This window comes from Pyxicephalus adspersus, chromosome 6, assembly GCF_032062135.1.
Source record: "Pyxicephalus adspersus chromosome 6, UCB_Pads_2.0, whole genome shotgun sequence".
In the NCBI taxonomy this organism is placed as follows: Eukaryota; Metazoa; Chordata; class Amphibia; order Anura; family Pyxicephalidae; genus Pyxicephalus; species Pyxicephalus adspersus.
This window is the reverse complement of record NC_092863.1, coordinates 35,917,859-35,933,929: the sequence shown is the minus strand read 5'-3', so window position 1 is coordinate 35,933,929 and position 16,071 is coordinate 35,917,859.

Below are 16,071 nucleotides of genomic sequence, written 5' to 3'. Positions count from 1 at the left end.
TTCAGGAGTTTTTATGACAATCATCTTGATATATTTGTAGTGTTCTCTATGGATAGGAAATGTATACTGTTTGTCACACTTACCTCTCACCCCTCTAAAGCGCAGGCATTTCTCTCCTGCGCATACGGGCATTTCCGACTCTGGGCGTGCCTTCATTCCAAAGATTTATAGGCTTCGTCCAACTCATTGGCCAATCAGGAAAAAGCCTCTTAACCATCCCTGGCTATTTAGCTAGCTCAGACACAGCACTCAGTGTTCGTGCGACGTGTCTCCATTGTGCCGACCCCCTAGTTCTGTTGAGCTAGTTCCTGTTCACCTGGTGCCTAATCCAGTGTCTCTTGCCTTAACCCCTCGTTGTCCAGTCTGTTGGTTCCCTGCCAACTTCCCTGTGCTGTTCCAGTGTTCCTGTCTGTCTGTGGATATCCTGTGGAGTCACCTGTGTCTCCTGTTGCTTCCAGTGTCTTCTGTGTTCCCTGTGCCCACAGTGGTCCCTGTGTCACCTCTTCTGCTTGCTGCCTGCCTCGACCCTGGCCTTCCTCGACTATCCTTCTGCTTTGTGATTTAGTACTGTGTTTTGCCCACCTTGGTGTGCCCAAGGACCACAACCTGGCAGTAACAGAGGCGCAACATCCCTACCATCAGAGACTCTGGAGAAGACCTTGTTACTGCTTAGACTCAGGGCTCACCCCACCTCCGTGTAAGCCTTAGCGCCCCCCTAGTGGTCCTGTCTCTCCGTGCCTGACACTGTTCATCTTTAAGGTCTTCCTGATCCTTAAGATACATGGACCAATTTATATATATATATATATATATATATATATATATATATATATATATTACTTAAAAAAATAGTTGTTAACCAAGCAATGCACAAACACAATTAGTTACATGACTATGTAATCTGTACAGAGCTGTGTAATATGTCAGTGAAATATATAATTAAATATACTAAATATTACATTGAAAAAGCAGATACCAATATGTAAAGAATACAAGGTTTTTCTGGTATGGAATCTTCACAGACAGTCTGCACTGTATGTAAATATTGCTAAAATACTTTTTTCCAAAACTACACTTGTTCAACTTGGTATCGAAATTAAGATTTAAAGTCCAAGGCCTTGTTCCCGAGAACATTATACGTGATGATATGATATGTGCAGGTCTCAGTAAAAAGTTATAGTATATTTGTGATCAAAAATATTTTGCCTTATTGCCACAATAATAGTAACAAATACTTTTTTATTCTGCAACAAATGCAGCCCTTACCTAGCTTTCTACTATGGATAGACGGTAGACTGATGAGCAGAATTTAGGTAGCATTGTTGGACAGCCCTGCTATAGACTTGTATGGCTAACAGTACTGGTTTCTATTTAGGTGCAGCAATGTTATCATTGTCAGTTACCTACATTAGAAGAATACACTTTGCTCAATTCTCTAAAGCCAGTTTTTATTGACGGTGTAGGTGGCACAAGATGTGGCCTGAGAAAACTACTGGTGTCCTCCAACCAGGAGCAAAGCGACCTTTCACTCTGATGATCATAAGGGAGAAAAGCAGATATGATGTTTTTCACTTATGTTTAACCTAAAATGCTACTGTATATATAATAATTGTGACAGTGAGAATATAGCAGTGTTTCCCAACCAGGGTTCCTCCATTGGTTGCTATGGGTTGAGCTATGTACCTCTCAGGTCAATTATTACTGACACCGATCTGTAAGGATGACATTCTTCTCACTGACCAGCAATGTAAGAGGCATTCTTTCTTTTGACAACCAGATGTACTGTAAACTGTGGATATAGTAATTTTAAAAGGGGTTCCCCTATTTTAAAAAGGTTGAGAAAGGCTGGGATATAGATTTCTCCCCATTCCCACCTGAAAAACAGACATTTGCCCAATATATGCTATATAAGTTATCCTTATTCAATTTCTTGTTTTGGTAAATGGTTCTTGCAGTCTGACATTCTCATGCAAGTGTATTTTTTTTTTTCATTTAATATTCCCAGAGTTTATCTTCAGCTGCAATTAAGCCCCAGTGTTTTTTGTTGGCATTTATTTTGTTTTTCAGCAAAGCTTAACATGGAACAAAGGGTCACTGGCTCTTATCATAACTTCATAACTGGTTACATAAACACTTGGGAAAACATCTGGAAAACCTAGGAAGATCTCAGAGATAATTTTACTTCACCAATGTCCCATCAAAGTTTTACCTCTCTTAGTCCCAAGTAGCCGTATGAACAGTCTTCGTGGTAATGGTAGGTCTCTGTGACCACAAGCTGTCATGGTAAGTTACACTGCACAGCAATGTGACCTACTGTAGCTCAATTGAAAGGAAAAAGGGATTCCCCCTATTCATTTTCATTGTAGATAAGGTGGGGTTGATCATCAAAATCTCCAAAAACAGTTTTTTTTAAGTACCTTAGAAGATCATATTTATGAGATTTACTTAACTGAATGTAGGTAACATAACGTGTCACTTCATCTGAAATTACCACATCTGTACATACAGAGAGAAATCTTAATGACTTGACCTGCACTGTCATGTGAATAAATATGTGCACCCTTTAGTGGGAATTTACATATTTACATATTTACATAATACAACATATTTAAATGGGCAAGGAATGGCTCAAAAAGAATAAATGAATGAATGAATCCCATTGGAATGTTGTGGGGAATTTGAAATAGTTCATGATATTAACCCCACAGAAATCTTTGCAGAGAGTAATGGTAATAACTAAATTTAGTGTCAAACACTGATGAGAAGTTATGTAGAATACATGTGGGATGTAATTTCTGAAAAAGGGGGCAAAATCAGCTTAAAGGGCTAAAGGTTTACTTTTTCTCTGTATAATATTACATCTAATAATAGTTTTTCTGAATTAAATAATTGAAAAAGAAAAATTACCCGGTGTTTTTATGCTAATATATCACCTTTATCTTTAATTATTGCTTGAGTGACAATCTAATGTTTGCCCGTTTAAATATAACACAAAAACCTCAACAATATCATGAGGTGCACTTACTTTTTTCACATGACTTTACTCGAATATTACATTCTTTGGAATATGGTGCAACTAACTGAGTATGCTAACAGGGACACAGTTCCTTTACCATGAGTGGGTTACACTCCAAATCACTTAAGACACTTGAGCAAGTTGATCCCTTTTTTAAGTTAAAAGGAACTGGGACAGGAAAAGCTGCAATGCATATGCTGAACTGAAGTGAAGTCTGCTTACCTGTGAAAAACCCATCAGGAAGGAGAGGTGTGAAGTCCAGTGTGTTGTCAGAAGGGATGTGCTGAGAAATGTCTCTGCTTTGATTTGCAGTAATTGGCAGAAATTTGTTTAACTGATCTTAACTAGAGAGAAGGGAATTAATTTGCTAATAGGGATCAACAAACAGCACAAAGTTAAAAAGGATTCACTAGCCTTTTAATGCACAAATCACATAAGAAAGATCAGTTCTAAGGTGTGAAAATAAATATTTGCTATTTTGACTGTACATATCATGGCCTTTCTTCTATTAATGACTTATTTGCCATCTCTCCAGTTGAAGTCCATAGGAGGCAAAACTAAAGATATCAATCACTTTTTTTTTACTTGTTAGTTGAAGGTGTTTAGGCAGATATAGTAGGAAAAACTTACCTGGAATATGTGAGATACTGTATTGCAAGCAACGCTTTTATTGACCAAATCACATAGAATCAGGAGAAGCATACCACAAACTGCAGCAACACATAATTTCTGCCCAGTTGGGATCTCACACCGTAACTGTCTCCTATGAGGCCTTTGTGAATGTCCAAGATACCATACCTTTACCTTTTAAGAATCAATAAATTCTACCTTCAAATATTATTTTTTAACCACAGTGGTCAATATGCAGTAGTCAGCAAGACATAAACAATTTTCTTCTGCACAGAAACTTTGTGTGTGCAGGTAAGCCCAGAAGAACCTCAAGCAATAAATATGATTTTCTGCAGAAGTTTATTTTTCGGGAAACATTTTGACACTCCTATCTTTTTCCTATCAGTCACTAACAATCTCTTTTACACCTAGAATGTACCAATTGTTTTTTTGTTTTGTACAAAAATTAATTTAATATAGAGCCAAGATATACTGGGTTTCTAATGTTTGTTTTTACCTTGTGCCAGGATCATTGTTTATATTGTATACTGTTGTACCCAGAATATTTATGTTTCGCACATATATGTTATCTTAAGACTTTGTTTTGCTCTTTGTGTCAGCTTCTACTTTTCCTTTAAATTTATGGCTTTAGGAAGCCTGTATCATGTCACATTTATCAACACTTCCACTGCTGTTTTTTTTCTTAAGGCCATGGCCCATATACTTTACTCAAGATTTGCTCTTTTTTCTCCTCTTAAACATAAATGTATAAAAAAATCTATTCATAAACATCTCAAAAGTGAAATAATGCTAAATATACATTGATAGTTAAGATTCTGCCTGACTACTTTGTTGGGGCAAGCGTGCATGCAGAAATTATATATATATATATATATATATATATATATATATATGTATGTATCATGTGTCAGTCAGCTTCTGCCTGACTCTTATCACAATATCAGACATTAAACAAAAAATGTGCCCCACTCCAATCTTGCTACTAAAATAGTTTTTTTCACACTTCAAACTTTATTGGCAAAACAATAAATATTAATTCGCAAACCATGTACATTTTTGACACAATGAAATAAAACAGAATCATAGTTTGTCAAATAAAATATCATAATAGAAGTCTCTGAATGTGTTCAAATATACAGCATTTTCAATGAGTAGCAGTTTAAACTTTCGTGTACAAAAGAAGAAAAACGAAGCTTCTAAAATTTTGATAGCTGACAGGTGGGAAACATTTGTCGGGGAACTATAAGAACAATTTAGACAATGTGTTATTTTTAAATTATCTCACAAATTGCCTGCTTACATTGTCTTATATCCAAATTTCGTAAATTTCTCACAAGTGAGAAAAGTCTTTTAAATGTTCTAGACATTATAAATTGGGATTTACAATCTTCAGTTGCACTGATAAGTAGTCAAAGTACAAGGAAGCTAATTTTAAAATATTCTACCCCAAAGTAATGAAGAGCTTAATAAAAATATTAATAAAACGTTAAATGTACCTCAATATCTTATCACTCACAATACCAAGTTAGTATTAAAAAAATCAAAAGTTTATTTTTCTTAAAAACTTTAAAAAACTGGATAGGTGAGTAGAAGTAGACACCAAACATTGACATACAACAATTAGATTGGCACTGTTCAACTAATGTAACTAACAATCCAATTTTGTATTAGACTTTTCCTATTTATTTAAGCTCCATGATTCCTGCAGACACTGCATGTAGTCTAATGCATGGAGCAGATTGGGATATAACTGTAACTGCTGTATATCAATGATGTAAGTATAGACATTTTTATGAATAAAATAATCTTTTAATCATTGTTATTGTTGTAATGATAAAATATCCTAAATACCTTAAATCTCCCATTAATATCTTTTTTTTCTGACAAGCTATACCATACCGTGTGATTCCAGATACAATGTACAGTGGAGATATTTACAGTGATTTTATAATCTTCTGAAAATGCTAGTTCCCTGAATGTGTCTGACATCAGTGCTTTTGGGTCCCAGACCAGGTACAAGCATGTCTTACATGAGTATCAGAATTTTTCTCTTTCACACAGCACCAAAGCAGAAATATGGCAGCCAGGGAACTAGCAGTCTAAATATTTATGTCATGTTATTTGAATCCACTGTACAGCAGAAATTAGACTTGAATCAGACAGAATTGGCAGGTATGTGCTGTTATGCAATCAGTGCTGCATTACAATGCTCAGTGCTACCAATGTAACAAGTCTTCTGGCAATGGGTGTTAAGGGGAAGTAGCTTCAATAACAGGTGGAAAGCACAGGAAGAACCAAAGTTATAAATGGCCTTCCACTTAGCATACAGGTCATACACGCCGAAATAATGCTTTAGTAAATAGGTATATTAGCAGAATTGTATGGTTTGCTCTGTACTCATAACAATATATATGTTTAAAAAAAATTACTGACATTTGTTTTCCTAAAATTTCTAGTTCCCTGGCTGATCATAGGGCTCCAACGTTTTGTCTTTGATCACAAACTTTGCTTTGAGCAAAACAGGCAGGCAAGTGTTATTTGTGAAAGGAAATCAGCAAATTTTGCTTGTGTTAATGTTGTTTGAGTAAGATCTCCATCCTAAAAGAATTTCCTTTTAATTAGAAATGTTATCATTATTGACAAAAAATCTGAGAAATTCTTGTTCTCATAAGGACCGGTGAGCCTGTGCAGGGTTAGCAATTGCAAATCCTTATGTTGATTTTTAAAATATTCATGATCCAAATAATAAAAAACACTTCAATTAAAGAAACATCCACTATTGCTGACATGACTGCCAAAACGTCCACAGACCTTGGGATTAGACTGGGGTATTTTAGGCCTTCACTTATAATTAGGACATTTCTAACAGGTTCAGAAAATCTCATATATTAGACATCTGTGATGGAAAAACACTTGTATGAAGGCTGCATTTACTTTTGTATACAGTTGTCTTACAAGCATGTCTATAGACGCCAAAGATTAGGTGTTGATATTAAACAATCATTTTGGTTAGATTTTGACACCACAGAATGCAAATATATTGCAGAGGACTGAGAATTATTGGACTGTTGTATCTGTAGATGCATTTGTACCTGAGCATTGTTCAGGAGGGCACATAGCCATGTTGGTAGTGTATGATTTAGCAAAGTATGGCCAGCACACAAAAAGTCTTCATTGACCTAATGAAGCATAATTGACATGCATGAGACCACCATTTGGCTGAGATCAACTTATCAGCTCCAGCAGCAGCTGATCAGATAACAGTGCTCTACATGTAACAATATTCTGGGATCTAATTTGTTTTGTCTAAAGCACATTTTCTGATAAAAATTCTAATGTGCATACATTTGTGCCCACTGATAATGTGTCAATGAAGTCTTATGTATGCTCACAGCACAATAAGTGACTCTTTATGATTTGTTTCTAATGGGTGACATTAGCAGCAAAGGCTGAACGGTTTTGTTTCCTTCAGTATGGATGCTATGGGACAAAACACTTCTTCAGAAACAGGACCAGGGTTAAATGTGCCCATCATGCTTAGTAGAGACTTCATTGCCCATGTCTTTGCACAAGCCATATAACACAAATCTCAAAGGTCATAATGTGAAAAAAACCTAAATAGGCTTTCTATTTAAAATGTTAAAAATAAAATGGTGCTGGGCCTGATTTTGTACTTCTGTAGCATATCATGAGTCCACCACTCTTAAGCTTGGCATTGTTGTATACCATTTTGTGTCTCCTGCCTTTCCTCCAGCTGCTGTCTGTCACAGTGTTATCTCCCCTGGGCTCCTATTGCTAATGAAGTTAAAACAGGTTGTTAAATAGACACCAATTGCTCCCAGGAACCCCTTCTTCTTCTGAGGTGTGAATTCCACCCCCATCCTGAGATCTGAGACTGTTTTTACAGTATTCTGATCCTTTTACTAAAGCTATGTTTAAAAAGGAGCTCATGTTCAAAAGTAGGGATAAATTGGAACGGCTTGAATTGCATACATCATTATCTTGTCTTAGGCATTATCTAGTTCCCTAATTCTCTTTTGCACATGTATTATATTTTCGGACCATTATGGCATCATACATTACCAGAATGACCCTGGTCTGAATGAAAATTCAGATAGCAGTAGCAAATTTCCTATTGATAGTGTCAGAAGATGAGATATCTGGTTACCACCATTGCACCACATGTGCTGGAGGTCTTTAGATACTTACTTGTGATCATACACTCACAAGTGTACACTCACAAAGTTCCCCAACACTCTCGTATTACAACAAGCAATGATAAAGGATTGCATGGATGATATATCAAGTTCTGCTGAGGAAAACTGAATTACAGTTATTGTACTAGTAATAGTAGTAATAGTTTAGTAAATTGTATGATACTAGTAAATTTAATTTTAAACTTGGTCTTTTCCATGCTGCTCGTGTCATCTGAGGTCACATCCCATGTTTATCTTAATATGGTTGGTCATGTACTGTTTCTGTTCATAACTGTGTTACTGTTCATATGTAAAGTGTTCCATTCAGAAACCTGGCTCAATACATACAATTTCTCAGCCCATAGCTAAATAGATGATGATACAAAAACCATTGTCACAATGTTTTAATCACTAAAGTATAATATAGAAAATTTAGGTATGAGAATTTTTTGTGTCCTCACATATAATTCTTAATATTGCTTCCATAACTTGTTTACATCAAATGTTAAAAAGTTAAATATTCTAAATCAATCTAGATACTGAATAATTGATACCTATGTCAATTTAGACGTCAACTTGGAATTTTATCAATTACTTTTAAGACTTTAGTCAATTGACTATTTTATCACCATCTTTTCTTACAATAAACAATAAAAGCAAACATTATTATTATTATTATTATTAATTGGAGCATTAGCTATATAAATCCTGTTTAATAATAATAATAATAATTAGATTGCAGCCTAATGTCCAGCCTTTGTCTGTTGTCTTTGCACATAGCAGTTCTCTATGGTCATTAATCCTGCAAGTTCAAAGCTTATCTTTTTTTCAATTATTGCCATATTTTAAAAAACTTTAATACCTGGATGTATGTGTTTGAAGACATCTCTACCAAACTTGCTATGTTCCACCATCATTCGGAAACGCATCAACACATTTCAACCAAACTTGCTAGACATATGACTTTTTAAAAAGGTTACAATAACAACAAAAAGGGGTTAAATACCCAAAAGACCGCTAATCTTTTTGCCCCAACACTTCAATGTCTTTGAACTGCTGAAAAAATGACATGTACTTGTAGTGTATGGCACCTTAGAGCAGTGGATCAGCTAGAGCATTGAAATTGTGTTTGTTTTATAATGTATTAGGTCCAACACAGTGTAAAAGTGCAGCATTGTTTTGTGCCTTTTTAGTTTTTTCTTCTCACATTTACTGAGTTTGTAATATGATCAGATGAGTTTGTAATATGATCAGATAACAATCTGCAGACAGTTTTATCTCCCATTGACTTGGTAATACATCAATTTGCTTAGATATGTAATTGTGATTAGAATGCCTGTAATTCATTTGTTTCGGGACTTAGTCACACTCACGCATTTGTTTTTGATGTTGTTTGGTTATGTTTGATCACAGCTCAGCAAGCATGTAAGCGCCCGTATTGGTTACTACAGGCATTCTCAGGATTCTGTAAGTTATGTATGCTCGTTGCTTGTTGAACACTTGTAGGTCATCTGGGTGAAATTGGCGTTATTTGAATACATTACAAGAGATTTTCATGCCCATGATCCTGTCATTCCGAAAAATATGTCCCAAAATATGTTGCATACTTGACATTATCAGCTTGCCTAATGAATGCCACATTGGTATGATGCAGTAATCAGCAACTCATTGTGGAAATTTCATGAATTGATCATCAGTAGAAAAATAAAAAAGCAGACTGGAAAAGTATTATATGGTATTTATGCTCCATTGTTTATGTCTGTAAAATATCTTGAACATAGCCATAAGTGTAACAAAACAACAGTGCAAAAGATAATCTGAGCAGGAAGGATATGAACAGTACAGTGATAAGACTTGGAGACACACTCATGTACTATGCATGGACTGACGTCTGTAGACTGTAGCTGAGCTTTGTCCAACACGTGTCTGCAGTAGGCTGTCTCTTGCACATTGTTTGCAGGGACACGCATTTAATCTATATATCATGACATGTCTGTTTTTTTTTTCTTTTATTGCCCTTATTTTCCTATGGTTAAGCACATCCATGTCCTGTTTTCTTCACTCACCCACAACAATAAATGACAGTGGGTATGCACATTACCAGAAATGACTAAAATGTTTAAGGCCAGGATTTGCAATAGAGGTGCCCATGGACTATACAGGAAGAAAGGAAGAATATGTGTGCGGGCAAAAACCAACCTCACTCTGCAGTCTGTAGTATCAGAGCTCCAACAAGTGCGATTTACATGTAAATGGAGAAACATTAGCAAATGGTGCAGGTTTTTTAGATTTTCAGTTTACTTGAATGACTGACTTCTCATATGTACAAGTACGTTAAATACACCTATACTGTAGAAGAATATCTTACTGTAAAATCAAAGCTACAAAGTTTAGACACATCGTTGTAGTATCTGTAAAGGTTCCCAATTATCCAGGTCATAGTATTGTTAGTAGTACTTGGTCACTTTAACCTGGCCTTGCTTTGTAAGGTTTGAGATATTTTGATATGCAAGTATTTTCTAACAAGTGCCCTTAACTGAAAAAGCTTTTTTTAGTGGCACAATGTATTCAACTTTATAGAACATTTCCTGCGTAATTGACTACTAGTCATACCTGAATTGTTTCTAAATATACTTTCCAAATATCACCGGAGCCTTCAGAAGCAACCCAGCTTCCATGGTGTGAATAAAATAGGCAAACCACTTCCTCCATTCCACAAGGCAGTGCAAGCCTGACCTATCACCTATGCCTAACACAAATATAGTGAAAGGGGCACTAAAAAGTGGTTTACAGGAAAGAGCAGATGTGAGCTTCCCATTTATGATGTATAGTGTACAGCCTTAAATTTCACTGTGAAACTTTACATGTACTTTACATGTAGCAATATATAGGACAGTGTTTCTTCCTGCTATAGCTTTCTAGATAAGTGATAATAAATGATTTCTCAGGAGTACTATCTCATAATTGTTTTTTGCAACTCTTTTGCGTACACAAGCCTAATTATTGTTGTTGGAAATTATGGCTAGGTACAAACCTGCAATAGTTATCGTTTGAAAACAAATGATACAGGATTATTCACAATTATTTTGAATGGTATTCTGCACAATTCTGTACATGCTGTAATGATACAATCGTTCAAATATAATTCACCAATAATGTACGATCGTTCAAACGATGCAAGAAGTGACATGTACAGGAGAAAGTGTATCACAGAACAATCCACCATCACTGAATGACCGTACACACAATAGATTATGAACGATCGTCGCCCAATCAGATCCGCCGGAACGGTCGTTCGTTTCCAGCGAGATTCCTCGTTCGTCAGTGTCGTTGACCAGTCATTGTGCACTTTTTGTGTTAACAATTATCGAACAATCCTATATTGCACCTGTGTATGCATCCTATTTTTCACAATTGTTTCCAGCTGTGCTCTCCTCCCTTCACCTTTGTTGTGGTCATTTGTCATCTGACATTTATAGATCCATTAGGACAGATCTATGAATTATGTCTTATAGGCCGAGAATCATCTGACGTGTGTATATAGCCTTACAGTTTCAGGTTGAACTGTTTATTTTATTTATTGGCTTTACAACTCACAAAAATTATACTGTTTGGCCTAATTACAATCATTGAAACTGTTGGGATAGAAAAAAAGTGGTGCACATTTATTGTGTTATAATCTTACATTTTTCAAAAACATCCAAGTCATTGCCTGACCCCCTCACATTTTAGGTATCTGAGACAATTATCATTGTCCGGTACCACAATGTCTAGCTGTTCCTAGGTACCACCGATGTCCAGTAATCATTCTTTCTACGTTTCTGGGTGAGTTGCTATTAGACTGCTGTTGACCTGTATTTTTCAGAAGCTTCCAGGTCCCGAGTTCATCAGTAGGCCTGTGAAACCCAATAGGTGATTCTGAGCCTTTGTACTGGTTTAGAACAGCTGCATCTCTTTCATTTTAGTGAGTTGTGTATGCAGACACTCATTAGACCTAGTGCTGAGTGAGACACTGCAGTGACCTAAGGAACAGAGAAAAACTTGTTATACCGATAACAGTGCTAGGACCAACTTGGAGAAAAAGTGATATAAGACGAAGGAAATCCCTAGTTAGAGAGCATCATGCCTAGGGATGTATACATTTTTATTGACATGTATTAAAAACAGAGAAAAACAAAAGATCTGCCTAACTGAGGTGTGTTTGGACTTAGGTTCCTTCAAGCTAAACATTAGGATGGACTGTCCCTCTTTTAGAACCAAATACCTCTGTCCCTCCAACCAAAGTTTGTCCATCTTTTTGAGTGATATACACACACCTATAAAACATATATTACTAAACTAAGAGACAACCCATACAAAACGCATAAAAATAATAAACACTGATCTCCTATAACAATCTAAAACAATGCAGTTAAGCTATATAAGCACCACTCTGCTCAGTTCTGAACTAAACTTATATTGGAACCTTTAGGATCATTATTAATATTTATTATTATTACACAGTATTTATATATCATTGCAGTCTGTTCATGTGTACTTCACCAAACAGGCCCACTTACCAGAGAGAATGCTAAATTTCGGAAAGTTCACCAGTATTACCACACAGAAGGTTGATATGCTATTGTATGCAGTATCTGTGTATTGTATAGTTATATAGAGAACATTTGTATTTATGCATTGCACATGCCCAGCTGTTTGTAACTGCCTTGCCCACCTTATGTCAATTTGCTAAAGGCAAAGTAATAACAATGACAAGTTAACAGTTTTAAACCTGTAAACAGTCTGACTTATTATTTTTTTTATCCAAGACCATTCTATCTTACAGAGCTCTTTTGTATTCGTATTGTGCTGGTGCCTGAAACTTCTATTTGATTTCTATGAAGGTGTATATTACATTGGGTTTAATGGCAATGCGTCTGGGTCTGGGTTTAATGGCAATGCCCCCCCCCCCCCCCCACACACACACACACACTGTAAAGTACAGTAGACCCTTCTTAAAAAAGAAAACATGTACTGTAGGTACTGTCTTAGGTTACTGTTCGGAGCATGCAAATTATTTTTTGGTGACAAATTTTTTGCTGATATATTAATTTAATGTAAATGTAGGATACCTGCAGTCTGTGGAGATCAGATACTATTCACTTTATAAAACTGATAAGATGGTAAAAGTCCTCCAGAGTTTGTTAGGGGTTCTTTGAGCAATGAGCAGCTTGTGACTTTCAGGTCAGTGTAACTGACACCAGTGATCTTTTTTGCTATCTGTAATAGTGACGTTCTTCCCACTGGCCAGCAACGTTAGAGTCATTCTTCTTACTGAACACCACACTAATGTACTGTGAACTGTGAATATAGTAATTACAGTCAGCATTCCCTGAAAACCTGAAAGTTATCTCAAGATGATTTCCCCATGTGAAACAGAACTCTAAATAGTTCTGCCATTAAAAGAACTTCCATCTCTCCAGCATACCTACCTGCTGTATTCTTGTCCAGTTACTGAAAACTATAAAAACGTACTAACAATTCCTCAGGGAGGATATTCTGAGTTAAATAAAACATTTATTAACAATCTGCTGACAGTGTTTTGTACTTCTAGCTGTCCAAATGTGACAACTCAACCTTATACTGTACAAGGCTGTAAAAGATTTCATGTGGTAAATGTTTTTGTATTTCTCCAACTCTGTCATTGGAAAAGACAAGAACCTTCTGGAGTTTATCAGAATCTGCAGGGATAAACCTTAATTAATATATATATATATATATATATATATATATATATATATATATATATATATAAGCCACAACTGGTCAGCTTATAGGAACTAGCTATTTAATTAGATTTACACCCTTATTTTGGTAGGAATCTTTTTACACTAAAATAAAAAAACAAATTACCTGTCATTGTAAGTTAATGTGCTATATAAGGAACATCATTGCACATTTCTGTTTATTTCAATGAATATAACATCAGGACAAAAATGTATTGTCTGGATTCAGACCTGTGGGTTCTGCTGCTGCATTTTACTCCATATACAGTGCAGCACTTTATTTTGAATAGACTGCCAACACAAAAAAATAGACTGAAATTTGCACACTTTGTTTTTTCAATGTAGTCATCACAACACCTGACATGTCTATTGTTGTGTGGCTGTGTTTGGGTGCCATTCAAAAATATTCCTAACACCCTGCTGTACATTCATTGTAGTAACAGGCACTACAACATGCAATTAACTGCTTGTTACTGAAAAGAATAGGTAGATAAGCGTGAATCCTGCTTTTAAGTAATAATTATTAGCATATAAGAATATGACCACAGATACATAAGTAGCCTGCTGTGAAAAACAGTAAAATTCAGCAACCCATGGCAACCAATCAGAATTCAAGTTTTCCTAATTAAGAACAATGGTTAAAGGTTTCTTATATTGCTATTACTACTTAATTTTGCTTCTTGTCTTTGTATAGGCACAAAAAATAAAAGGCTTAATTCAGTATTATTAAAAATGTAAATTCTGATTTATTACTGTTGGCAACAGCTCTGTTTATGTTCTATTTTTGATCCTATTTGATATTAAACTGTGTTTACTTCAGGTTTGAGTGAAGAAAGTACAATGTGTGCTATACACAAGGCATAGACAGAGCCTGCAGGAGGTGAGTATTATGAATGGTAAATAGTGCACATCAGCCGTTCATATGGGGTGGGAATTGTAAATTTGCTATTCAAGTACATTATGTATGTTTTCCCAGCTGTAGTTACCTTTTAAGTATATTCCCTGATCTCAATTTACACAGAATGAATAAACAAGCATTTTAAACAAATTAAATATGCAAATTGTTTTAAAATAACCACTATCAGTCCTAGGGAGAAACACTCACTCATTGTTAGGATTCACATAGGTTTTACCATTATATGACTACACTAATTTGAAATCTGATTGGTTACTACTAGTTTCTGAACTATAAAAATGTGTGTTAAAAATCTGGTATTCTAATAATTGTATGGGGTCAGTACATATACAACATTATTCAGTATCTGACTTTCATTTAACATGCTTTTATTTATATTTTGTCCATAATATATGAATCATTTGGACCAGCAACAGTGATAATGACAGGATTAGGTACTAACTATAACACTGCCATGGGTGCTTAGTCAGTCATAACAAAACGTTAAAACCATGGGAATAAAAAGTACCATTTGTAAGGACCCCTGGCAGTGCCGGAGGTTTCAAATAAATAACTTTTCATGCAAAATACTATATTACATGCAATAATTGTATACAGTGTCAAGAGTACAATAGTTTTCTGTGATAGTGGTCTTCTAAGTACTGCACTTATTTTTCAAGTCCCCAAAACTTGTGAATTCAATGAATCCATGAAGAATTCTATAGTGGTGTAATGCTTGTATTGTACACGGAGTGGGTAATAAAGAGGTAACAGATGGCTTATCACAGGAGACAAGTTAGAAATAAACAGGCTTCCCCCATGATAATGGAGGGCCATTCCTCCCAAATGTCAAGGCTTTCCATGTCTGAGACTATCCAGAGCCCTACAAAGTGACCAGCAAGATGAGGCTGCTAGATAAACGTTATGACTGGCAGACCTTCTATCTACTTCCCCCACATCAGAAGACAAGAAAGGGAGAGGTTATCTATAGCTAGTAGTAAGATAGCAACTAAAAAGATGGAAATGCATCTCTCTACCCAAAGATTTGTAAGGAGAATGAGACAGAGTAAGCATATTTCTACTGGTATGCCGTATACTGTTGGACTTCCTGGTGGTTTACTGATTCCATTTTGTTTGTAAAGATCCCACTCCTAAGTAAAATTAACAAGTATTAGTTTGTATTACTTTTTTTTTTATTTTAGCTATTGAAATCCTTATTTTTTTTTTAAATACAGCGTAGTGCCATATGGTCGGGGAGTCTTTTTAAAAGATACGCACAGCAGCACACAAAAATGCCCTAGGATGGCAAATCTGCTTCTTCTCTATTGATATAGTACAGTTTGACCTCACACATTAAGTGTGTTGTTGGCAGGATCACCAGCAGAAAGTGAAAGAAACATTCTAAAAAAGAAATCAAATGCATCTGGTAAGCTGCAATATATTACACATTAGTTTTGGGGTTCAAATACTTTTTGAATGAATTGCAGCTCATTGCAAGACCCATAACCAAGGGCATAGCAGAGTGAGTTTTATCATGCAGCATCACAAGACAAATTGGTTGAAAATATA